Source organism: Sus scrofa, chromosome 15, assembly GCF_054392235.1.
Source record: "Sus scrofa isolate SSC_HxYL_T2T_F1_AM1 chromosome 15, Sscrofa_HxYL_maternal_Yorkshire_Landrace_v2.0, whole genome shotgun sequence".
Taxonomy (NCBI): domain Eukaryota; kingdom Metazoa; phylum Chordata; class Mammalia; order Artiodactyla; family Suidae; genus Sus; species Sus scrofa.
This window is the reverse complement of record NC_139397.1, coordinates 18,773,533-18,798,984: the sequence shown is the minus strand read 5'-3', so window position 1 is coordinate 18,798,984 and position 25,452 is coordinate 18,773,533.

The following is a 25,452-nucleotide window of genomic DNA, read 5'->3' as shown; positions in this document are numbered from 1 at the left end:
ATTTTTGTTTTAACTCAATTTGAAATACTTTATAATGTTTTCTATATTACTTGGAAATTTCTTCTTTAATAGATGGATTTTTTAAATGTATGTTTTCTAAATTGAAAATATTTGGTATTTGCAAATAACTCACCATTACTGATCTCTAACTTAATTCCATGCTGGTCAGAGAATAAATACACATTGTTTCAATCCTTTGTTATATATTAAAATCTGTTTTGATACTCAGGATATGCTCTATCTTAGTGAAAGATGCATTTGCAATTGTGAAAAATGGGTAATATGTAGTTCTTGGGTATAGTGTTCAATAAATATCAATTGAGTTGGTTGAAATAGCTTTTAATGTGTAGGCTTACTCATTTTTTTTAAACTCCTCATTCTAGCAGTTACTAATAGAAAGGTGTTAAAATCTATATATTTGTGGGATGTGTTCTGTTTGTCCTTTTAGGTTCATCAGGTATTGCTGCCTGAATTTTGTTGCGGGGGTGTGGGGAGAACTCCTCCTGTGTTTCTTCTCTAAACACTCACCCCACCACTCACAGAATACTTCTGATACCTCTAATCATCAAGCAACCCTTGACACTGGCAATACTACCAGTGATCACTGAACCTTTGGTGACTGCTTTTGCTCTATTGCCAGACACTGGCGGGGTATCCTACAATTTAACTCAATTTGGACTCTACCTGGAAATGGTGTCAGATCCCACAGGTTAAGTGCACAGTCCCACAGGACTTCTCCCTCCCCTATTTCAGACATGAAGTTACAAATCCAGATCGTTACATGTATTTATGAATAGAACATCATAAATCAGAAGTTCCCATAAACCTTTGGACTTTCATTCTTACCTCATTTACTTATAGCCAGAAAAACTTTCTTTACTATTTCTTACAGCGAAAATCTGTTGAAAGACTTCTGTAAGCTTTTGTCTGCCTGAAAATCTGTTTATCCCATCTTCATTTTTGAAGGACAGTTTTGCTAAATATACAATTTTGTGCTGATTTTTTTAACACTTTAAAGACATTACTTCATTTATTCAGGGTTCCATTGTTTGTGATAGGAAACCAGCTTTCATTGGTATCATTTCTCCCCTCTATATATTACACTTTTTCTTATCTAATTGCTCTTCAAATTTTCCTTAATGCTTGTTGTTCAGCCTCTTATCTACAGTGAGCCAACATATGGTTTTCTTTGCATTTACTATTCTTGAGATTTCTTAAACTTTTTGGACTGTGAGTTAATCTTTATTTATTATGAAAAATTCTCAGCCATTATGTCTTGAAATATTTCTTCTGCCCCAAATCTTCTTTCCTTCTGAGACTTTAAGTAGATATTTTTGGTACTCCAAATGCAGATGTCACCTGTTCTGTTTCTTTATTTTTTTTACTTTTTTGGTTTTTTTTTGTTTGTTTTTTTGTTTTTGTTTTGTCTTTTTGCCATTTCTAGGGCCGCTCCCATGGCATATGGAGGTTCCCAGGCTAGGGGTCGAATCAGAGCTGTAGCTGCCAGCCTATGCTGAGCTGCGTCTGCGACCTCCACAACAGCTTACGGCAATGCCGGATCCTTAATGCAATGAGCAAGGCCAGGGATTGAACCCACAACTTCATGGTTCCTAGTCGGATTTGTTAACCACTGAGCCACGATGGGAATTCCTATTTTTTTTTTTTTTTTACTTTTTAATGTTTACTTAGAAATTTTCTAGTGACCTATATTCAAATTCATTGATCCTTTCTTCTCTTCTGATCAGTCTGCTATTAATCCCATCAATGTATGCTTTATTTCTATGTATATCTCACTTTTTAAAACTTTTATTCTTTAGTGATAATACACTATTCTTATCTGATATCCAATATAAAAAAATACGCTCAAATGCCTATTCTCAGATTTTTAATGTTTCTGTCTGTGATTACAATAGCTGGTTCATCTATGGGCATGCTGCTCTTTACTTCCTCCTCTCTCTCATGGGTTATATTTTCCTTCTTCTTTATGTATCTTATAACTTCCAATTACATGCAAGCTATTTTGTGATAAAAATAAAGCACAACAGAATTTAAAGAAATAAAATTACCTCCACTATAAAGCAAGCCCCTTCTTCTGTCAGTTCTTAGTGTTGAAAGCTGAGCCAATTTAATTTGTATTTTCGATGAATCTGGGCTTTGCTGCAGGTTATTTAGAGGATATATTTATTTTTGAGGAAAAATCAGGACTACTCATTCATTGGAACTTGGGATCTGAACCCTTGGTGATCTATTTGTGCTCTACTGCTTACTTATAAGCTTTCCAAAATATGAAAAGACTCCTTCTACACTTTGTGGGATCTGTCTCTGCTCTACTGTCCTCTTCCCAGTTTTCAGCACTTGGGTGAAGATATAAATTAACTTGAAGGGATTTATCCAGCTCTCTCGTCTTACAACCACCCTTCAAGGGGCCACCGCCTTGCACATGGTAAAGCCTCCATAATACCCACATGCCTCACACGTTCCCTGCCCCCAGCCTCAGTGTACAACCCATGCACTTGCTAAGGGTTCTTAAAGATTTGGTAGATGGGTCCTGACTCACATATGGCTGTGGATGGTTATTATCTATCATTTGCATGACTGCACATGACTAATAATAATTTATTAAAAGTTTATCTGCCTTTTCCTTATACCCATCTATTCATGGATTTTGTTTCTCCCACAGCTTCACTAAAGATGAAAAAAAACTATGCTTCTCTGCTCTGCCAAGAAGTAGTCATCACTTTGTGGAATATGATTTATTTATTTTTCTTTGCATTCTTACCCTCTGATGGTTAAAACAAACAAAGTCACTTTCATCCTGTATGTTATCTGACTCACTCTAGTTGTTAGAGTAGGAGCAGATCTCTTTTCCTAATTGTAAAAGTCCAAAGAATACTATTTATAGAATACTAATACCGCTTTTAACAATAACCAATTTTCTACTCTGGAAATGAAAAAAAGTGAAGGCCAAAAATTTTTAAAATAATAATAATAAAAATAAACCCCTTCATAGATGTAGGAACATCAACATAATGACAGAAAAGGTACAAATGAATAATAGAACAATTGAAGAATAGATACATATGTGGAAGGATTTCATTGTGCTATATTTTCAGAATGTAGCACAAATATGGAATGATACAGAAATTATGAGAGAAAAGTTCAGAGAAATGAAGCATATATCAAGAAGTTTATTTTCTTATTGAGTTATAGAAAAAGATTAAAGGAGGGAACAGAGAGAATGGAAGAAAGGAAATAGTCAATTAAATGACAGAGAAGTTCCTGAGCCGAAAAAAAAAAAAAAAATGCATCTGCAATTAATCTCATAGGATCTATCAAGTGTAGAGTAGAAATTTAGATAACAAAAAACCCTAAAATCTTCTAGATATGATAGTAAACTCACTCATGTTTGAAGCAATAAAAATCAAGATAACATTAAATTTCTCATTACCAATGGTGTGAGTGAAGAGAAATAAGTAATATTAAAATTCTAAGAGAAAATAATTTAGGATTGTACATCCAAACTTTGAAGATATATATATTTGTTCCTTTGTGTATTTATTTACATATTTATTTTGGTTTACTAATATGTACTTTTTTATATCAATTCTCCAAAATTCCTCTTGAACACCACTCTTTCCTTGTAAGTTTAAATAATTTTGTTTGATGAAACTCATTTTAATCACTAGTCCAGATATGAGTATCTTATTTATTCTTGGGCAACTAAATCTGTGGTATGTCCTTATCCATAATGAATGCCTCAGAAGTAGGCTCATGGCAGAACTGAAGCCAGCCACAGTAAGGACAAGGATTTTTGTTTTAACTTTGGGAAAGAGCAAATATCTCTTTTCTGTGATATTAAATTAAGGGAAAATTAGACCAGAAGCTAAGGGCAATCATCTTGCCACTGTGTGAAGCCTAGAAATTAAGTTAACGTGGAGGGAAATGGAACCAAAAGATACAGCAAAACTGATGGATAACACCATCTGAGCTATTGTGTCAAGCAGTGCCTAAAGTCTAAAGTCGAATATCCCTGGGCTTTTCATGTAAATGAGTCAATAAATTCTCCCCTTGGTTTAAGCTGCTTTGAATTAGTCTGCTCTATGCCAGCACAGGACCTTAACTGATCCACAGCCAGATAAGCATTAAAAGGGGAAAAGCAATATGTAAAGAAGTATAATAACATATTGTAGTGTATAATGTCTCTTCCAGATTTTTTTTCCTCCTTTCACTTTTTTTTTTTTTTTTGTCTTTTTAGGGCCACACTCGCGGTGGCATATGGAGGTTCCCAGGCTAGGGGTCTAATCAGAGCTGTAGCCACCGGCCTATGCCATAGCCATAGCAACGCAGATCTGAGCCACAGCTGCAATCTATATCACAGCTCATGGCAATGCTGGATCCTTTACCCACTGAGCAAGGCCAGGGGTTGAACCCACAACCTCATGGTTCCTAGTCAGATTCGTTTCAGCTGCACCACTACAGGAACTCCTTCTTTCACTTCTTTTAGAATCACATACCTACAATAATTCCTCCAGTTTCTCCTCACTATAGGTGGCCTGCTAGAAGCACAATAGAGAAGCTACATAATTACCTTTCTCTTGTCCCACACATTAGTAAATTCCATCAAGATGCCCCAAAGGTGACTGAAACTCCATGCAACCGTTTAATTATTTATGGTGCCCTTTCTGACACTCAACAAGTATAAAGCAGCAGAACTTATGCATTTCTCATTCTCAAACCAAAGGCAATGTCTATAGAAACAAATAACCAAAACAGAAGTTAAAAAATATTTGGGGGAACTTTTAAAATACTATCACAAGCATATGTTAAAAAAAAAAAAAGTTGATTAGGAATAAAACTGTCTCTATGTGGAAAAAAAGCAGACTTTAAAATACTATCACAAGCATATGTTAAAAAAAAAAAAAGTTGATTAGGAATAAAACTGTCTCTATGTGGAAAAAAAGCAGACTAGTTTAACAAATGAAATATGCTTCTGATATCATGCATTTAGTGCCCTATTGTATGCTTTGGCTATGTACAATAGGATCTGACATGTCCCACTCTCAGAGAAACAGAGGAGATATTTCAGAGTGCATCATCAAATAATACCATTCTAGAAAGGAAAATTAACTCCCACGAGAAAGAATTAGATAATGATATGAAATTTAATTGATGAATTTTATGACACTGTATGTGTTAAGAGCAGTCATTCACAAACTTCAATATCATCAAAATCACCTGGAGGGCTAGAGTTCTCACTGTGGTACAGTGGGTTAAGTTTCAAGCATTGTCTTTGCAGCAGCACAGGTTCAATCCCTGGCTTGGTGCAGTGGGTTAAGTATCTGGCATCACCACAGCTGTGGTGTAGTTCGCAGCTATGGCTCAGATTTGATCCCTGGCCCAGGAACTGTTTTTATGCCATGGGTGTGGCCAAAATAAAAACAAAAAAACAAAAACAAAAGACCAAAATCACCCGGAGGGCTTATTAAACTTGTGACTACTGGGCCCTACTCCCAGTTTCTGATTCAGTAGTCTTGAAGTAGAGTCACAGAATCACATTTGAAACAATATTGCTTGCCTAGAAACTACATTTTCTAAACTACTGTGCACATGGAGAAGGTTAAGGACAGCATGAACTAAAAAGATGATTGTGATTTTTAAAAATGAACTTTAAAACAAGAAAAATAAATTATGTTCTTAGGGAACCTATTTTCTAGAGGTAGGATATGAGTAATAGACACATAAATTAATCAAACACAATATATGAAATAATAAATGCTTGTAGATATAAAGAGATATTGTTTATAGAGAGTGACTAAAATGGGATAGAGGCAGTAGATAATGTGGACAGGGACTATCTTTCTGAGGTGATGTTTTAGCTGACATGAGAAGAATGAGAAGGGGTGGCCTTCTGAAGATCTCACGGCAGGGTGGCCCAAGCAGTGAAAATAGCAAGTCAAAGGCCCTGAGATGGGAAGAAACCTAATGCATATGCATTCAAAAAAGGAAAATGTCAGTAGTAAGAAAGAGGAAAGGTGTTTATGTGTGTGTTTGTTTTTAATGTGGTTTAAATGGCAGAAGGGAAGCATACCATGCAGGCCTTGTAGACCACAAAAATTGAATTTTTTTTATTATTATTATTCTATAGATAATGGAGAGGCTATGAAGGATTTGAATGGTCGTAATAATCTCTTCTACTGTAAATTCTATGAAGACTGCTGCAGCTGTTATTTGGAGAACAGATTGCGGATGCGAGTTGGAGAGGAACGGCAAGAGGAATAAAAGGTAGAAAAATATTGCAGGGCTCCCAGTAAGACATGTCCTTGTGTACATCTAGATAGAAATCGGGGATAGGAAGAAAAGGGAAGACACTAGACTGGTAATTTTTAAAGTTGGCTATGTCAGAATCAGTTCCTCAGGTTCTTTCTTGGATCCAATGATTATATATGCATTCCCTAACGTGTGTCCCAAAGTGATTCTGATGGACAGCCAGATTTAGGGTAGACTTTACTGTATGGACTCTTGCAGTGGACAGACTGCTTGAAACCACCATAGCTTTCTAGGCAGGAAATATACTGATGAAAGCAGAATTTAAAGATGATTAATTTGGTGTTGTAGAAGCAAGACTGAAGACAAATTTTCTGCCAGTAAGAATAGCAGGCAAGAGGTTATCACAAAAATTGGGGCATACGGGTTTGGACAGCACTGAATTATGGTAACCACTAGCTCTATATGGCTATTTAAATTTAAATTAATTAAAATTAAATTTAAAATGCAGTTTTCTGATCATACTAGCTACAATTTGGGTGCTCAGTACCCACAAGGAGCACATATAAAACATTTGCATTATCACGGACAGTGTTTTGGACAGCAATAGTCTTGAATATGATGCTAGAAGGGGGACAGAATGTAAACGTCAAATCTGAGTGGGGGGGTGAAAAAGGAGATAAAAATGGCACAGAGATATAAGTAAAGCAGCACTACTCTATAAGCGAGTGAATTTTATTTCAGAAAATTAAAAATCTGTATAGAAATACACTCAAGTCAAGGGCACTGTAAAATCAGTACTTGCTGTGTTACACAATTCACGACAATATTTTTTTCAATATAGGAAAATACCATAACTGATAAGATAAATATTATGATAGCAAGTTTTTTTCTCCCTCCTCTCCTTTTCTGTGGGTAATTACCAATGTCTCTAATTGACAACAGTTGATCAAATCAAAATAGGAAAACTAATAATGAGCCAGATTCTCCCACCACATTCCACCCGTTGAAGTCAGTGAAAGCTCTGTGCACACAGGGAGACACATGGCGAGCTAATCTGGCCCAGTATTTACACAGCACTTTCAATTTGAGGATCTTAAAATGTTGAACAAATACTCACTTTTATAGGCCATCCCAGGAGATAGAACCATCATTTCTGCATCCAACTAAATTGGGCTTTAGAAGTTTGAGCTAAAGACTTTTATGCTACCTAAAATAGTGATATTTTAAAAGTGTGTTTCCTTCTTTCCATATATGCATGTGTCAGAATTCACAAGATCTGAACCTTCTGTTTTAAATTAAGGTTGAGTACACTTCATGGCTCTACTCAGCCTTTCAAATATCATCTTCTTTCCAGCTACCCATGTAACTTCAGATAAGAAAGTTAATCACTCTTACTCATATTAACCCAAATTAAACAATTTCACTCACCCAGAAACATATTCATGCACCATGCATCCAACTTGCATAATTTCTTTATGATTTTAAAGTCTTTGGAATTTTTCAGATGAACAGTGGATAAATGTGCTGATTGAATCTTGTCCTCAATTAAACTACAAGTGGATTATCCAATTGGTAGGTCATTCAAACACCCTGCGCCCCTCCTCTACCCCTTAACCGTAATTTGCAGACAGCTGTCTCCATCACTATGCAGCTGGCCCTGGTGACATTCACAGCAGGGCAAGCTGGAGAGGGAGGCAAGGAGGGAGCCATTAGACTTTAGGTCACTTGGTTAATTAGAGATAGAGATAATACTGCCAATTTGTCCACTAGATCAACAAATATTTATTTAAGTCCTACAACACACAAGGGGAACATCAAGATATAGTCATAGACAGAAAGAAAAAAGAAAAGATAAAATTTTTCCCATTGTCACAGGTGGTGCACAAATGTAATTCTGTACATGGATACTGGAATGGCCTTTTCAACTCTTCTCTTCACCGTTATCCCCTAAGTGGTTTTCACACTGTCAAGTTCCCAGTAATGGCCAAGCTTGAGACAATTTCTATACATGTTGCCTGTAGTATCCTGGAGTGTCAGTAAAATCATGTGGACATGTAGGAATATCAAAGTTTTAAGTTTCTCAGAACTCTAAATGACTTATTCAGTTCTTGGAAAGAATCTAAGACAATACAGCTAAAAATGAGTTGTCTGCTTTTGTTGATGCTCAAATTCAGTCTTAATCATAGAGTGGTTTTGAAGGTGTTTCTAAAAGAGGCAGATTATGGAGTATCAAGATCATTGGCCTCAGGGTTAAGGAGACCTGAGTTCTGGTCTTAGATTTGCTTCTAATCCCTTAAGCTCCAGTTTCCTCATCTATAAAATGAGGATAAAGAGACCGTCTACATTATAGAACTGATAGGGGATTACGTGCTTTAAACTATGCCAGGGCTTAGAAGAGTGCCTGGTTCAGGTTAATCACTCAATATTGTTAGCTCTGAGTACTTACTATTAGCTAGCTATGGGCAAACCATTTACTCAAGTTGAATTTCAGATTCTTCCATTTTATAAGGAAGGTGAAATGTGTTTTGCTGAATTCCAAGTTTTCTTGAAAACTCCTCAGAGACCATATTAGAAGAAGAGAGAATGGCAGTGATGGAGGAGATCAATGGCTGGGGTAACGCAACCCTTTTTTCCTTAACTTAAGCCAGTAGTTATGGGTTCATGTATTTTATATATTTATAGCCAATTTTATTGAGTTGAAATATAAATTTGGAAAGAATAAATATGTTGATTTTTTTTAAGTTTGAAAAAAATATGGAAGATATTCCCAAGGCCTTTTTGAGTTCTGGAGTCATTTGATTTTTCAATATAAGTATCAATTCATCTGTACCACATACAAATGGTATTAAAAAAAAAAGTTTTATATAACCAAAAGGACTAAATCATATCTCTTCTCCCAAAACACAAACACAAGAAGAGCCTTTAGTCATCTAATTAAATCACTTTAATAGTAATGCCAAACTTTGGGGGGTCTTTTTCTTTTCCTTTCTCTCTTTCTCTCCCTCCCTCCCTTCCCTGCTCTCTTTTCAAAAAGTCCTGGATGTTAAGATATATTTGGTTTAACAAAGGCCTGATTCCATCTCAAAGAGAGAGACCATAATATAAAAAGATAGACAAAGTGGAGATGAAGGCAGGATTTATAAAAGTAATATAAAATATTTCACATGAAAATATGAAATAATAATTACATTATGAAAGACCCTTGTAAATTATGGAATATGTCAGGAAGATATTTTGCTCTCCTTATAAATTTAAATAGTCCTGTCTTTAGAAAATTAATGCATGCCTTGGAAAGCTGTGCCTATGTGTCTGTGTCAATATTTACGTGATGGACAATCAAGAGAATGAAAAGGCAAGTGCATAATTCATAGCCATACTTGAAAGAATAACTCAAACTTTGCTGAATATACCACCAGAAAGGCAGGAGAGGAGAAGGAACTCCTAGGCACTCTGTGGTTTAGGATTTTCACAAGATAAAATGGTAAATGTGTGGATTAAGAAGCCCTCTATAACTCTAATCATCCTCTGTCTAGAAACAAAGTCTATATTTCCTTCCCTGCATTCTAGGAAGGCCCTGTGACTTATTTTACCAGCAGAATATGGCAGAAGTCAAGACGTAGCAGTTTCTGAGTCGAGGTCTTGAGAAATGGTAGCTTCTATTTCCTGCCCTTTGGAACACTAGCTCTGGGGGAAGAAGTTGACTACCCTGAGACTGCCATGCTGTGAGGAAGCCTGAGAAAGCCACATGGACAGGTCCTAGAAAATGAGATGCATGTGAAAAGAAAGAGGATAAAGGGTACAGAGGCACCAGATGTGAGAGTAGAGAAACCATCCTGGAAATGAATCCTACATAGATCAAAGATGAACCTCTCAGCTGAACTCTTTCTGAATTCCTCACTTGCAAAACTGTAAAAAAAATAAAATAGTAATTTTAATCCATGAGGTTTTGCAGGAGTTTGTTTTGCAGCGAGAGACAGCTTGAATCACAGAGATTACAAGGAGGGCACTTCATAGTGATACGAACATGAAGAAAGAGGAACAAGGTTAGAAAAGAGGAATATCCTGTGAGGACTCAATTTCTTGGTTTGCTTCCCTTTGGATTTTGATTTAAAAAATCATATTTAAAATACACCTATCAATTTTCTCTTAAAGGTGGAAATTCCTTTGGTTATCCCAATTTTTTGTACTTTCTGATAAACTAAGCCCATGCAGCCTGGATTAAGTATCGGGGAAGGTAAAGGACAGTTCAATAGAAAGTAAAGGACAGGTCAATGGAGAGAGGAGGAGTTGGCCACTCATTTGTGCCCTGATGCCCAGAACTATGCCATGATGTTGCATGTGGCAAAGAGCCTGAAGGTCAGCTCCAGTGGTGGAGCAGAACATGGATGCACGCAATGCCCTGGGAGAGCTCTCTCCTCAACCAGTTACCCCTGCATCTACAATAGGCTTCTTTGTTTCCAAAATACTGAAGGTAAGTGGGCAGTAAGGGGAGGGAAACTGCCAGTTTACTTAAGAGTCTGCTTTGCTCTTATGCACACTCTTTAATCCCTAGGAAACCCCACAATTTTTTATGTGAGTGTAATCAATACAGTAAACCTTTGAACCAGAAATCACAAAACACTCCTTGCCCTTGGCCTTCCTGTACTTTGCCCGTGCTCCTCTGAGGAGCAAAATGAGTCTCATGGTCTGTTCGTGGCTTCCATGCATTAACTTCTGTCTCCTTTTCTTCCACCTGTCTCAACCAACTGCTATGATGATTATCTAGTCTTTTAAAGTCTCTCAAGGGAAGGACTCTGACTTTCCTAACTCATTCTGCCATTCAGTTACTCAATAAATAGTTGAGTTTTATTAAGTCTTAGGATGTTACAGCTACAAACATGAATAAGGCCCACATCTTGTTCTGAACTTAAGTCTTAAACAGATGGTGAGAAAACTACATGAATAGCTCAAATAAAAGGCATAAAGTGATTAGTATCAATAGACATAATCTTTAAAAAGCACAGATTCCTTCCAAAAAGGATAAAACAAACATTTTTCGAGTAGCCACTATGGAGCATATGTTTTAAATATATTCATCATCCTCTACCACCTTACAAGGCAGGGGTTAGGTTTTTTCTTTAATTTACATATAAAAAACTTATATTAAAAATATTAAGTAATTTAAGACCACAAGAAAATTAAAAACCTATAATTTTTATTATCTGACATAAAAATCCCATTTTCTTGCTGTTAGCTATCAAGCTTCCAAAATGCTATCATTTCCAAACCGAAAACATTTTCTCTAAAACCAACTCATTTGACTTGTATAACACCATGAAGGAGGATGGCCTTCCCATTCCACTCAACGGTGAGGAATACAAAGGCTGGAGAAGGAAAGGCACTTGCAAGCAGTGGCTGAGATTCAATTCCTACCCTAACCTGAGTACTCAAAGATGGCTTTTCACTCCCACTCCACTGTGTTGTCTTTTCTAGAATGGGGAATTAGAAAATTTTAGTGGTAAAGAATGTATTTCATACTGGGCCTTGAAGAATGAGTAAGGTTTAGTTACTGAACAAGATAATTTGCTGCATAGAATCTATTACAGCCAGATTTTAAAAAACAAACAAACAAAAAAATATAGGATGTGCCGTGCAAGGTGCCCTGACATAGAAGTGGCTGCAAGTATAGAATGTTTTCTTTGTAACAATATCTATCATCCATGTAACTCCAATACTCCTAGCAAACAAAGCCTTGGAATTCACATGGAGTTATACATTCCATAATGCTCAAGTTTTACTGACTACTCTATCTACAAGTTGAGCCTCCTCCTCTAAACGCTTCCTTTCTTTTTTCCCATATAAGCTATTAAATACTATTGAGTAGATTTTCTTGTGCTATATAGCAGGTCCTCCTTAATCAGCTAAATTATACAGTAGTGTGTATATGTTATTCCCACCCTCCCAATTCTTCCCTCCCCCCTAATGGTTTCAGGAATGGATATATTTATATATATATGACTGATTCACTTTGCTGTACACCTGAAACCAATACAACATTGTAAATTAACTGTACTGCAATAAATTTAAATTAAAAAAAGAAGTAAAATAAGCCATGAGGCTATGTTACACAACACAGGGAATATAGCCAATATTTTACAATAGCTATAAGTGGGTTATAATGTTTAAAAATTGGGAGTCACTATATTGGATGCCTGTAACATATTTTATTGTATATCAACTATCCCTCAATAAAAAACAAAAATAATAAAAAACAAAAAATAAGTCTTCCCATCAAATGTTCCTGGGAATACACAGGAGTTATTCAACACATGCTCACAAGCAATCATGTTTATGCTGAGCATCACTTCTACTCTGTCAGGCCTCAAAGATTCCAACCTGGTCCACAGGGACCAGAGCCTTCCCTCATACTCACTGGGTACTGTCAATTCTGTAGAACCCATCTGGGATAAAAGGGATAAAAATGGAAGTTGCCACTTGCTTTTGAGATGCTCATGGTTGGAAGGGTCAAAGCAGTGCTGCTTGCTTCCCATCTCCTACCACCATTGCAACACCTGACAGGGTTTGAAAGACTCATGCTGGAAATGTTCTTCTAGTTTTTGTTTTTGTACCCCTGCCTTCAGACATTAGTCCAAGTGAGGTAAATGCAAGTAATAGACATTTCTGTGAGGCCATAATTCCTGAATGCTCATCCCAGACAGCTAAGCTTTTCTTAGCATGTCAAGTTCAGTCCAACTTCAGTGCAAGTTCCACTTGCAGAATGAGTTCTCTGAAGAAAATCCTCAGAGCTCATCCAAATGGACTTCCAGTGGTAATACCTGTCACACTGCTCAGTAAATACATATCAATTGCCAAAAATATATCAGGCAGCTGTCCATCAAACTTGGCCATATGTGTTTAATTCTCACCTTAACTCAAGTACGTCATCCTCTTACCTACTTAGTGTTGTATTTTTCTTCTTTGTGAAAGAAACCATCTTAAAAGTCTGACCAGCAGGATAGTGTGTGGAAGTTAAAGTGGATAGAGTTCAGGTTTTAAGCCTGAAGATGGGGCTATATTTGAATCTAGATATTGCTATTTAGAAACTATGTAGTTTGGGTAAGTTTAAAAAAAAAAAAACATTTATTTTAGAATCTACATTGTCAAATGTGAATAATTATATTATTGTCCATTTTCCTAACCAATGGCATTATTGTATTAAATATGACACTGATTTCCTTATACATTTATGAGCCATGCACTATACTTGGCCCTTGACATCCATTCCTTTTCATTCTTATTTGTGCTCTGCAAGGGAGGTATTATTAACTCCTGAGGTTTTTATTTGCCCAAGAGCATACAGCTAGTACATGGCAGAGTATTTAAGTCAGATTTGCCTGATAAGAGATCCATCCTCTTTTCATTATACATTGCTGCTTCTATATAAATATTGTTTTGTTTGTTATTGGTGTTTATCTGCCAGACTAAGAGCTCTTGAAAGCAATGTCTAGGGCTTTCTTCTTAGAACTTACAGTGCATAGAAGCACAAGGCCCGGCCAGGTAAAAAAGAAAGAAAGAAAAAGAAATGTTTAGTAAATATCTTTTGGCTTCAATGAACAATTGAAGAAACAATGAATTGCATCTGCTCTATTGTGAACTCTAGGATGCATAAATAATATGACACCATCAGTACCTTGAAATGTGAAAAGGACACCCTCAACATAAACGAATGTGTTAAAGTAACCAGAGCTACACTTTTTAAAAAATAACAACTCTGACATTCATTGCTAACTACAGCCAATTCCATTAATTACCAGGGAGTGGAGGGAACACTTTTACATCCTGCTACCTGAGAAATAAAGTTCTTTTGAAATTTTTAAGCTATCTCAAAAATCTTAGGTAAAAAAAAATCATGCACTGGTATTTTAAACTAAAGTAAGAAATAACATATATGTTCATGTGGTGTCAAGGCAGTGATTTCCCAATAGTTCTGCATTCCTGTAAGTAAAATGCTATCTACATCTCACAACTGGTGGGTGTAAAAATTGTGAAACAAAGTTGGGCATAATCCATCAAACTCACAACCCATGCCAACTTTACTCACTCTCTGGAACACAGGAACTAGGTAAAAATTATGGGAAAATGTTTAAATCAAAACTGACTGCTACTGATGCATACCTCCTAAGAGAGGTAGCTCTTTCCCTTGGGATTTCTTTAAGTCCTCATGTAGCATTGGGCATTTGCATGCATCTGTCTCCAGCAGGCCAAAGCAAAGGTTAGTGTTTTTGAGTAGTTACTCTACATACACATAAAATGAAGTACTTCATCCAACTATCACAAGGACCATAAGAGAGAGATGATCTATTCCCATTTTAAAGATGACAACACTGAAGCTGGGAGAAGCTATGTAACTTGATCGAGGTTATGAAACTGGGATTTGAATCCAGCCTGACTGATTCCAAAGCCTCAGCTGATCCTTCAGAAGGAGAAGGGATGGCTTAGCAGTACTAGAAATTTTTAAAACATAGAATTAAAAGTAAAACAGAAGGTGGAATAAGATAAAACAGTTTTGAATATTATTTAGAATAGGGGATTTAAGAGAGAGAATGAGAAACTTAGTGTGGGGGTTGATGATGGTGGCAATTATTCTTGAGGCATTTCAAATAGATCCATTGGTTTCTAGAATTCTACATGAACTTTATAAAAGGAGAGGGGTAAGTGTGCCTTAAAAATGTATTTCAAAGTGCAATAGGTTTAAATTCATAACTTGCTCTATACACTCTGCAATAATATGATCTTCACACCTCTGAAGTTCAAGTGACTGCCAGTGGTATTTGACCTGCTTATAAATTTGTTGTCTGCACAAAATGCAAGGGAAAAAAACTGAGAAAGAGAAAATCCACTTACAGTTTAGTGCTAAAGTCAGTCCTAAGAATCTCTCTTAGACATTCTCCACATCTGACTAACTATTGGCTTCACTCTTGGCTACTCAGCCAGCATCTCTTTCTTCATTTTTGCCCCAACTCAATGTTTAGACTTAATATTTTTATGTTTTTCCTAAATACAAGCTTGGCTTCTCCTGATAGTACTTGTAGATTTTCACCATCTCAACCCAGTTACATTACATCAAGATACCTCTCCACTTCCTTGCCTCAGTTGGACACAATTGAACCTTTCCACAGAAAAGAAAATCCTGCTCATGGAGAACAGACTTGTGGTTGCCAAGAGCTTTACTATTTTACACATTGTGATACACAGATTTTTCCAGTAGCACTTGTGGTCCCCGCATCACCTATTAAAAAACCTGAATTTTATTATTTTAATTTTTCCCACTGTACAGCATGGGGACCAAGTTACTCTTACATGTATACATTTTTTTTCCCACCCTTTGTTCTGTTGCAATATAAGTATCTAGACATCGTTCTTGATGCTACTCAGCAGGATCTCCTTGTAAATCCATTCCAAGTTGTATCCAATAACCCCAAGCTCCCGATTGCTCCTACTCGCTTCCTCTCCCCCAAGGCAGCCACAGTCTATTCTCCAAGTCCATGATTTTCTTTTCTGAGGAGATGTTCATTTGTACTGGATATTAGATTCCAGTTATAAGTGATATCATATGGTATTTGTCTTTGTCTTTCTGACTCATTTCACTCAGTATGAGAGTCTCTAGTTCCATCCATGTTGCTGCAAATGGCATTATGTCATTCTTTTTTTATGGCCGAGTAGTATTCCATTGTGTATATATACCACCTCTTCTAAATCCAATCATCTGTCAATGGACATTTGAGTGGTTTCCATGTCTTGGCTATTGTGAATAGTGCTGCAATGAACATGAGGGCACATGTGTCTCTTTCAAGGAAAGTTTTGTCCAGATATATGCCCAAGAGTGGGATTGCTGGATCATATAGAAGTTCTATGTATAGATTTCTAAGGTATCTCCAAACTGTTCTCCATGGTGGCTGTACCAGTTTACATTCCCAACAGCAGTGCAGGAGGGTTCCCTTTTCTCCACAACCCTTCCAGCACTTGTTCTTTGTGGACTTATTAATGATGGCCATTCTGATTGGTGTGAGGTGGTATCTCATGGTAGTTTTGATTTTCATTTCTCTTAAAATCAGGGATGTTGCACATTTTTTTCATGTGCTTGCTGGCCATCTGTATATCTTCTTTGGAGAAATGTCTATTCAGGTCTTTTGCCCATTTTTCTATTGATTGATTGGCTTTTTTGCTGTTGGGTTGTATAAGTTGGTTATATATTCTAGAGATTAAGCCCTTGTCGGTTGCATCATTTGAAACTATTTTCTCCCATTCTGAAAGTTGTCTTTTTGTTTTCTTTTGGGTTTCCTTTGCAGTGCAAAAGCTTTTCAGTTTGATGAGGTCCCATGGGTTTATTTTTGCTCTAATTTCTATTGCTTTGGGAGACTGACCTGAGAAAATATTCATGATGTTGATGTCAGAGAGTGTTTTGTCTATGTTTTCTTCTAGGAGTTTGATGGTGTCCTGTCGTATATTTAAGTCTTTCAGCCAAATGGAGTTTATTTTTGTGCATAGTGTGAGGGTGTGTTCTAGTTTCATTGCTTTGCATGCAGCTGTCCAGGTTTCCCAGCAATGCTTGCTGAAAAGACTGTCTTTTTTCCCATTTTATGTTCTTGCCTCCCTTGTCAAAGATTAATTGACCATAGGTGTCAGGGTTTATTTCTGGGTTCTCTATTCTGTTCATTGTTCTGTCTGTCTGTTTTGATACCAGTACCACACTGCTTTGATGACTGTGGCTTTGTAGTATTTCTTGAAGTCTGGGAGAGTTATGCCCCCTGCTTGGAAAAAACCTGAATTTTAAAATTGAGAATTCAAAGCCCTCCATAAAATGACTCATACATCTCTCACCTCACTTATTTTTACTCTCCAATTTCCGTTTCTTATTTTCTCAAATACATCTTCTTTCTGACTCTGCACATGACTCGCCAATTACCATCTCACACTTCACTTGTGTTACTCCTCCCGGCTGAAATATGTTCTCTATCCCTCCATATTCCACTGATCTAGTATTTCACCTCGTCCCTTACTTTCCACTTGTGTCACTAGCTCTCCAACCACCTGTTCTCTTGTCACTGTCCCCCAAGACCTTTCAAATGGTCTGTTCCTTTTGCTCAAGTTCCATCCCCTGGAAAAATACAAAGCCACCACCTAAAACTACCAAATGACCACCTCTGCCCTCTGACTTCATAAGGAACATCATTAACATTGATATATAAGTAAAAGTTATTAGCATAAGCACAATTCTATTACAACCTGCTCTTTATTCAGTAATGACACAAATTTAGTAATACCCTTTGTGATATATCTGTGATATAGACTACATTTTATGATGTGAAGTTCATCCATAATGCATTTATATCGTAATCCCCAAACAACAGTGACCTAGGAAAAGTTTGACACTTTCTCTGTATTAATATAAAGGTCACAGGCTATTTTTCAAGTCATAATCCTAAAAGTATAATAGAGGTATCAAAACATTGTTCTCCTGCTTCTTTCACCTTGCATTTTGGGAATGTCTTCCTCAAAAAGACTTGTGTAAAAGACCTTAAGAGAAAAAAATTTCAAAACACCACCTAGACAGAATTAAAATTAAGTGATGACATTTGGATTGCCCTATTCTTCAAATCATAAGTCACCACTAAAACTGAAGCAACTAGCCTAGCTACTCACTAAAGAAACATGGCCACTGAGGCTGAATGGTAAATCAAATAATATTTAACACCCTTTGAAATCACCATAATTTCAGAGCCAATGAAAATGGAAAAACTATAAGTTACATTGATTAATTTGAGCATGGCCAATTTTTATATAAAGGGTTTGCTTATAAGAGACAAAATTTTTTCTTAAAGTCATTAATCAATATACATAGCACTATGGTATTTTTAAGGAACAGAATTATAAAAATATAATTCTGTTTTTAAGTATAACATTATATAAATGTAGTTCTAGATGAGGTAAACACAAAGTAAACATGGAAATTTTTGTTTTGTCTTAATGACAATACCCTTGAAGCTCATAAAATGTCTTCTCATTTGCTTATTTTCTGTCAGTATTTTTAAAACTTACAAATTTTCAGACCAAATTTCCCTTAGGCTTATAACAAAGAACACCAAACTTTTCTTAAGCTTTTACTCTTCTAAGAAATAAGATGTATTCAATGAAATAATAATTTTTAAAGATATAAATGAGCTTGACACTATATTAGGGGCTCTCCAAATTATTTGTCAAAATATTTCACCTCTATATTTTAGACCATTATATAAAGCTATATAAATATTTAACTTCTTTTTTGAAAAGCTTAAATAACTTTTGTAGATTTTATATCCTCTGGTAAGATGTCTTTTCTTTACAGACAGGAAAAGGCATGATTAACCCAGAATATTGAAATAAGTCATTGTATGAACTGAGTTTATCTGTTTTGCCACAGGACTTCTAAGCAAGTCTGATGTCTGAGGTTTTATCCAAATACCTTAAGTACATTTCAGATCACTGGGGCTTTGCAAGAAAGTGAGCAGGTTTCAGTGGTCTCAAAATAAGAGCAAGCTAGGGGGTCCTAGAAGCCTGTAGAAAAGATTATATTTTTAAGATGGACTTAAGGATTGTGTTAAGGAAAGTCAGTGCAACACCACAGAATAAACTGCAGCTGATGCTTCTGGATCTTACTATAAGCAGTTTGGGAGTTTTTTTTTTAAAAAAAAGGATACCCCATACCACATTTGTGTACATATTGGATACAATCAAGAGACAAAATAGAGCAGTAGTTCTTGAAGGCTCACCTCTAACTATCTGAAACAATCACCTGCGTCACTTGTCCCAGACCTATGACATCAGAATTTATTTGCATGGATTCCACAAATCAGCATTTGAAAAATCTCTCTGGGTGATTTCGAAGTAGACCAGACTTTGAAAAGCACAAGCTATTCATGAAGGTAAAGTTACATGCAAATGGCTAACAAGTACATGAAAAAATGTTCAACATCAGTAATCATCAGGGAAATTAAGCTATCACCTTATATCTTCTCAGAATGGCTATCATAAAAGAGGTAAGTGTTGGTGAGGATGTGGAGAAAAGGGAATACCTGTGCACTGTTGGTGGGAAAGTAAATTGGTGAAGCCATGACAGAAAACAATATGGAGATTCCTCCAAAAATTAAAGATAGAATGATCCAGCAATCCCATTTCTCAGTATATATCCTAAGGAAATGAAAACAGAGTATCGAAGAGATAACTGCACTGCTATGTTCATTGAAGCATTATCCGCAATAACCAAGATACAGATGCAACCTAATCGTCCATCAGTGGTGAAGGGATAAAAAAGACATGGTCTATACGCACAAGAGAGTATTATTGAGCCATAAGAAAGAAGGAAATCCTGTCAAGTGCCACAACATGAATGTGCCTTATTATGCTAAGTATAATAAGCCAGACAAAGAAAGAAAAATACTACACAGAATCACTATATGTGGAATCTTTTCTTTAGAAAAGTCAAACTCTCAGGAACAGAGAGTAGAAAAGCATTGCCAGGAGCTCTGGGAATAGGTTGGTTAAGGGTATAAAGTTCCAGCTATAAGATAAATAAAGACTAAAGATCTAGTGTGAAACATGGTGATTATAGCTGATCACACTGTATTGTACAATTTATCCTTGAATAATGCTGGGGTATGGGCACCCACTCTTCACATATTTGAAAATCTGGGTGTAACTTATAGTTGGCTCTCTGGATCCATAATTCCTTGTATTAGAGCCTCATATCCACAGATCAATTGGTACTGTTGTACTTACTGTTAAAAAGAATCCTCATATGAGCAGACCGATGCAGTTCCAACTGGTATTGTTCAAGGTACAACTACATGACTTAAATTTGCTGGGAGAGTTGAACTTAATGATTCTCACCAAAAAAATTTTTAATGAGATGATGAATGTGTTAAATAACTAATTAACTAGATGAGGCAAATCCTCTCACAGTATATACATGTGTTGAAATACTACAAGTTACACTTTGAATACCTTATAATTGTTTCATCAATTATACCTCAATTGAGCTGAATTAAAAAAAAAAATTAGAAGGTTTGGCCTCCGAGAAACTTGGTTGGAACCACAGCTCTACAAGATGAAAGTGGAAACAATAGCAGTTCCTGCCTCATAGGACCACTGTCAGGATTACCTTAAATGAGATTGTTTGTGAGGCATGAAGCATAGGTTCTCCATAAATGGCACTGTTAATATGCCACATCAGCTTCTTCAACATACAAGCACACCCAGAGACTGCAGTTCCCAGGACATGACAGGGACGAGAACCAGAATTCTGAGATAGGTGTTAAGACACCTGAGTTTTCTGGCTGCAGGTGCTAAAGCATCACCCCAGTGGCACCATTCAATTTCCCCTTTGCAAATCAAGTTTCCCTTTTACATGAGTCAGGGCACTCCTACATTTACTGATGTACTGCAAATGATGGACCTCTCTGCTGTGAATTAGGAATCGAGGCTGATTTACATAATGTTTAGAAAGCTCACGAACTTCATATTTTGTCTAAAATAATTGTGATTCTCCAAGGTTTTCCCAACTGTGCCAATTTGGCTGGAGCTGTTGCTTAGATTGCCAGCCTGCATCCAGATTTCTCAGTCTAATCTTTGGCAGGATCCTGCTCACTCCAGTTTCAGGACCAAGTGATGGCAGCAGCCCAACAGCCCAAGTGCACACTCCTGCCAAATCAGCACTGGCCAGGAAAAGTCTTCAAGAATGTGATACGAAATTGAGTTCACTGTCTCCCCTCAAGGCAGGACATGACTGAGTTGGCCACCCTGCAGCTGGTCAAAGGACATCCTCACTCCGCCAATCCAGAGGAGACCATGACTAGGGATGCTCTTATAAGCAATATGGAGGCATAGCGGAAAATGTTCCATCATGTCCTGTGATTCATATATTTTAAATAAGGGGGGAAAAGTTGGGTCAAACTGGTTCATAGCACCCAGTGATTGGTCAGTTTTTTGTGTGTCTTGGTCATATACACAGGGATTATGTAGATGGCAGAAAGTAACGTATGGACTCTTGATTATCTGAATAATTGATCAGTAGTAACAGTAGTTAAAGTCCAATTAATAAGTTCACTTTAAGTCCTAAACGATCTGTCTGTGCTACCTACTTTGATCAACAGACTATGAAGTTGCCAAATCCCACTTCACTTTATAATCTATGCTAATAAATATAACCTACTAATAAATATAACAGTGACAGCAGAGCTAGTAAACTTCATAGTTCTGAGCATAATAATTTTATATTGTAACTTTCATACATCAGAAGATATAGATGTTTACCATAGGTGTCATATTAGGGAATTATCTTGATCCAGATATTAGTAATATATGCAGGGTAAAGTGAATACCGGGAAAGTACCACCAAACCTGGGAGTCAACTATAATTAGAATACTTAAGTTATGATTTGCTATTTTTTTTCAAAATGTGTAAGCTATTTAATCATAAAAAAGAAAAAATATTATTTCTTTCTGTTACATCACAATTCAAGTAATTTGGCAATTTATTCACAACTACTTTCTAAAAGATTTTGTTCCAGGGTTATTTTTAACCATTTGCCCTGAAAGGTAACGTTCAATTGGTCAGCTCCAGTAATCTCAGATTTGACAAATTAGGTTATCTTGTTTAGAATCTTAATAATGTTTTCTCCTGCATCTTTTCTAAGACCCCAACTAATGCAGAAAATTTTTTTCTGAGATTCAACAAGGAAAAGAAGTAAGTATAAATAAATGATATTTGATATATACAGCAAATTAAATATGAAAATAATGTATGTGCAAATACTAGAGGGTATACGTATATATTTTAAAATGCATTCAATTTAATTAAAGGAGAAAAGCTATAGAAGTTACTAATGTTTGGTTCACATCTTTGGGATTCAGGGCATGAGATGTCTTCTGTCCCTGTACAGTCAAAAAAGCAAAGAGTGTCAAGCCAGACAGAACACATCAAAGCGCTGTTGAAAACACCTAAAGTTCATTATCCCAGGGGATGTCAAAAGAACTACATGGAAAATGCAAATTCTTTTCATTTTTCTTTTCTGTCTGCCAAAATGCTAAGTAACTACCTGGACTCATTTTAGCACAGACTTGGCCAAATAATGACAAGCATTAAACACCGGAAGTGCCCTAAGGAAGCAGTCGCCCAGTTGCTTTGACGTCATCTTAACTCAAACACAGTATGTATATTTTCAATCAATTTACTTTGGATTCATTTTTATATATGAAACATGGTCAGTGTTCCATGAACACATTTTCAGAGGAAAGATTGCTATAAATACAATGTGATAATGACTAGAATGTTTCAGGGAAGGACAGGAGGAGAAAAGAAGACAAGTGCAAACTCTTATAAAATTTAAAATAAACTGTGAACTAAGACTTGGCATTTCATCATTTTTTAACCGAAATCTAATTTGTTAAGTTCTGTCCTTTAAAAAAATGTTGCAAGCTTTTTCTTAAATAAATATTCAATTTGAGATTTGAAAGAGTAATGCTTAATTAAGACTTTCTATAACAATAAATTCAGCTTTTAAAATTTGAAAAAAAAAAAAAAAACAGCAATGTGGGGTGATAACCACATGGATAGGTAGATGAAGAGAGACAAATTTGAGAAGTCTCATTTTAAAATACAGATTTTGATTCTGGATCTGTATTAATTATTTATAATTTAAACCTCTTCTTCCAAAATGCATTTCAGACTTAGAATAAAAGAATACTGTCAATAAAGAAAGAAAAAAAATTAAGTAATAAAGAAAATATATCAATCTCCTAACCTAAAATAATTTCCATAATTGAGCTTTGAAATTTAGTTTTGAGTTTCTTGGAAGCAAAACAAAAAAGAAAAAAAAAGAAAAAACTATATACTTCTATTTATTATAATAAAAGAAATCATTAATCCTTTATGAGATAAAGCTTTACCCTCAAAATTTGAAAGTGGTTTGTTTTATTAATTTCAATGTAAGGCACAATCAAAAGATAGAAGAAGCAAATAATATCAGTGATGATTTGACAAAGAATAAAGAAATAAATGTCTTATATTGAGCTTTAATGAAACAGAGAACACAACAATTAAAATTAACACACAGTTTTAAGTCAATATAACATACTAGGCCAAACCAAGACCTAGATTAGGAATATATATGTTTAAAGTCTGTCTCCCTTAATTACTGTCTAAATGATATTGTAAATATTTCCTTAACTTCTCCGAGTTTTTTTCACCATTGGTAAAATGGGATGATAATATTTACACTGTGAATTTTATTCTGGATTTTATGATTAAATAAAATAAATCACATAAACATCTAGTCTTCTGCCTGGTAGAAAATAAACACTTCCTATAAGCTTTTAGGTAAAAGCATAGTAAAGGATAAAACCTGGAATGTGTTGAGAGAAAGATGGATAGAAGTTTACTCTGATTCCTCTTGAATATCATTTCTCTCTATAAGAAGCTATATAATTAATTGTTAGTTCAGGTTAAACCCTGAAAATTGCCTAGAGCATCAGTATTCTGTTTGGCTGGTTGAAGGCAAAAGATTTAGCTTTGTTTATCTAATAAGTATACAAGTCCAGAGGTTTCTGGTTGAGTTTGGGGGCAACATTTTAACCTGCAAAAAGAATTCTCTGGAAAAATCCCACACAGTTTTCTATAATTATGTCAAAGCTGCACCTAATAATAATTGGCCCTTCCTTCTTTTGTAAGATGTTTCTTGAGGAGCTCTCCTAGGATGTCAGAAGGACCTTGTCCAAGTGATCAAGGTAAACTTTAGGCATTCTTACCATTATTCCAATTCTTAGGAATGGAGACTAGGACAAAAGTTCAATTCTGTAAACATGGGCTACGGAAAGAGAAAGTTTGGTATGGATGAGTAGAAGTTGATGAGAGGATGAGACAGTGTGTTTTACTTATTCCAGAGTCAGTGACTACTGACAATTTAAGTAAAAGCTAGGCACAGATCTTCTGTACCAGAAGAAGTGCTCTCCATTCTCAAAATTTATGAAATCCAATAGAAAAAACTAGACAGTAAAATAGTCTCACTTGCAGTATGCAGATAAAAGCAAGCTATAGTGAAAAGAATTTGAACTACAGAGAAAAGAAAACTATATTCTAAATCCAGTGGAATTGTATTCCAGCATTTGTCCCAAATTAGATTAAATATCTAGACCTCAGTTTCTCCTTCTGCATCTTTCAGTTTCTTGCAAAAATTAAAGATGATAGCCACAAAGTATCTAGTGCAATGATGATGCATGGATGACAGTCAACATTACTAGCTAAAATATGCTTAAAAATGATCATTTTTGTCAAGAACTGAAAAACGTAGTTATACAAATAAACGAATAGCATTTGGAATGCCAGAAATTTGTTTTTAGTAAATAAGTGAATACAGTTGTGGACTTCCATTCTCTTAAGTCCTCACTAACACGTAAAGGGAAAGAATTGGCCGTATATTAAAAAGCAGGACTCAATCATCTAAAGAGAATCAATAGAAGTAGATGCCTACATGAGAACCTTGAGTAAAAGAAATGGGCAGAGGAAGCATTTAGCATCCTCTCTTTCCATAGCCTGAGTTATGGTTAAGAAAATATTCACTAACACTTCAGTAAGTTAACTTCTGGCATCAGGAGTTTTCCTAAAAGTTTAGTTTTAATTTCTTTTAATACAAAAAATTCTTAACCTAAGAATTTTTATAATATAGCTCTTATATCTAGGAACAATTTCTGTAGCCTCTGTGAACATGTGATGAGTGTGGTCAACCAGGAAGACTTTCATTGAAAACACAGGTTCAGAGATTCTCAATGCTCATTTGATGAAGAGTAGCAGGAAAAAATAATCAAAGTCAATGTTGACTATATATCTTCATCTAGTCCTTTCTTCCTTGGCTTTACTCCCAATAGCTTTCTCTGAAGCATCAGATCTGGGGGTTGGGGGGCACTGACATGTCCTTATACACAAAGGAACAAACCTGGCAGGTTCCTAAGGTACAGCAGCCTTAAAATATCCCTGTGTTGGCAAGTCGCCTGAAAGTTTGACTGCCAAGGAAATTGCCCCGGTTGGCATTCACATCCAGTGACCTACCAGTGAGAATACAGTGACAGAAGTTTGCTGGCCTGCCTATAACTAAAGCGGTGGTTTCCATCCAGGGC